This window comes from Triticum urartu, chromosome 6A (genome assembly GCF_056163025.1).
Source record: "Triticum urartu cultivar PI428250 chromosome 6A, HENAU_Tu73, whole genome shotgun sequence".
Lineage (NCBI taxonomy): Eukaryota > Viridiplantae > Streptophyta > Magnoliopsida > Poales > Poaceae > Triticum > Triticum urartu.
This window is the reverse complement of record NC_141878.1, coordinates 214,637,289-214,639,545: the sequence shown is the minus strand read 5'-3', so window position 1 is coordinate 214,639,545 and position 2,257 is coordinate 214,637,289. Positions and strand designations below refer to the sequence as shown.

General features: G+C 53.7%; 1 pseudogene; it reads left to right on the top strand.

The window, feature by feature from the left end:
* Positions 1-770: 770 nt before the first annotated feature.
* LOC147964805 (UDP-arabinopyranose mutase 1-like) lies at positions 771-1,461 on the top strand (annotated as a pseudogene).
* The last annotated feature ends 796 nt before the right edge of the window (positions 1,462-2,257 follow it).

Here is a 2,257-nt window from a genome sequence, read left to right as displayed (position 1 = left end):
CGCTACCTTAGCCGATTGAGCAGAACGTAAGGTACCAAAACATAGGAGCCCGGCAAACCCAACATTTGACCAAAGACATGATTTGGAGCCGATGCATATAATGCTATAAGCTCGGGGTGCCGCACTTTGTGAAAGTGTTCGGACTTCTCACACCATATTATGGGTACTTAAGCCCCTGGTGTATCGGCCGTACCAAAGTGTACGGTTGCAAGGCGTCGTTAATGAACACACACACACACACACACATATATATAGTAGCACTATTCTAATCCCAGGATTAGAATAACTGTTTGGATCACGACGCGCCCTATATAGGGTCCGAAGAGGCGTTCCCGAACTCCTGAGAAAACCCACCCGACCGGTCAAAGAAAAAACCCCACCCCACCCACTTCCCACGACTCCCTCCACTACCCTCTCCCGATCCCATCTGCACACTCCTCACGGCATCGCGCCGCCGCCGATGAACTTCTCCCGATCCACCACCGCCGTCCTACATCCCGCCGGCGCGCCTAACTCCGGACACCTACCGCCGCCGCCGACGAGCGGATCCAGCGCCGCGCCAGGTTCGGCCGCCCCTTCTTCCCCAGCGCGCTCCCGCCACCAGAGCGCCCCCCGGCCCATGGGTCCCGCCGCCGGTCTCCTCCTACAACCCCGCCGCACCGTCCCCCGGATCCAGCTGCAACTCCGCCACACGCCTCGGATCCGGCTGTGGCGCCGCCCCCCACCGCAGGATCCAGCCGCCGCCCCAACCGCGAGATCCGTCCGCCGCGATGTCACCGTCCATCGCCCGGTGGTGCAGTGCGGCGCGCCCTTCCCTCCCGTCCGGCGCGAACTTCCCTCTACGCCACCTCGACCTTCCCTCCCCTTCGGTGCAGCCTGCCCTCTGCTCCGGCACGCCCTCCTACTCCTCCTCCACGTGCGGCATGAACCTGGCCTTCGACCGCGAGCTCATCGGCCCGCCCATATACGTCGGCCTCATGGGCGACGGCCAGCCCATCGGACGCTACGACGACATGTGGCCGACTGGTGCGTCAAGGTAACTATAACTAAACTAAACACACACATCGTCTTTGAGTTTGGTCCGACTGTACTGAACTTTTCCTGAATAATTTGTGTATGTGTGCAGGTGATCTGTGACCACCTTGGGCTAGGAGTCAAGACGGGGCTGCCCTACATCTGCCACAGCAAGGCCAGCAACCCGTTCGTGAACCTGAAGGAGTACAAGGGCATCTTCTGGCAGGAGGACATCATCCCCTTCTTCTAGGTCGCGAAGCTGACAAGGAATGCGACACCGTGCAGAAGTGCTACATCTCGCTCTCGCAGCAGGTCAAGGAGAAGCTCGGCAAGATCGACCCCTATTTCATCAAGCTCGCCGACGCCATGGTCATCTGGATCGAGGCCCGGGACATGCTCAACTCCAAGGACTCCAAGGAGGCCAACGGCAAGCTCAAGGGGAAGTAGATCGAGATCGAGGGAGAGAACCTTTTTTTTTGCATTAGCATACTGAGCAGGTGGTGAGGCGGCATATACTGGTTTCTTCAGTTCGTAGGTTCAATGTGTGCATCAGGTATTCAGGTTCAGGCTGTTGTGTACTACAAAACATTAGCTGCCTGTATGTGAGAAAACCATGTTGTTTCTTATTTTGTTTATGTGAGAAAACAGAAATGTATTTTAGAAGTTCATTTACTATTTCCCCAAAAGTTCATATATTACTACCTGTATGTATTTTGACATTTCACAACAACTGACAAGAATTGCGGCTGGATAGAGCGGCAAAACGATGGTACGCCACTCAAGCAGTGCATCACCGGCAGCCGCGTCGTCTCCTGGGCAGCAAAAAGTAGCTTAACTGAAGTTCAATTCGTACGCTACTAGTAGGTCGACTACAACAGCAGCAGAGTTCTTAGCGTCTTCTTCCTAATTTCCCCATGTGAAATTCTATAAAAAGGAGGGAACAGTCTCCTTCTGGCTCAGCCATCGGTGATCCCATTCGTGCTTCTCCTAAAGACCAAGTCGAACTTCACCAAAAACTAGAAAAAAGATGAGCACGTTCGTGCTTCTGCTGCAGACCAAGTCAAACTTCACCAAAAACTAGAAAAAAGATGAGCATGTTCATGCTTCTCCTGCAGACCAAGTCGAACTTCACCAAAAACTAGAAAAAAGATGTGCACGGATGTTTGTCGATGTCCGTTGTGTTATCCTGCTAACCAAGCAATTCAAAAGGAGCAGGAGGTTTCGTTTGCCTAAAGTACAAACA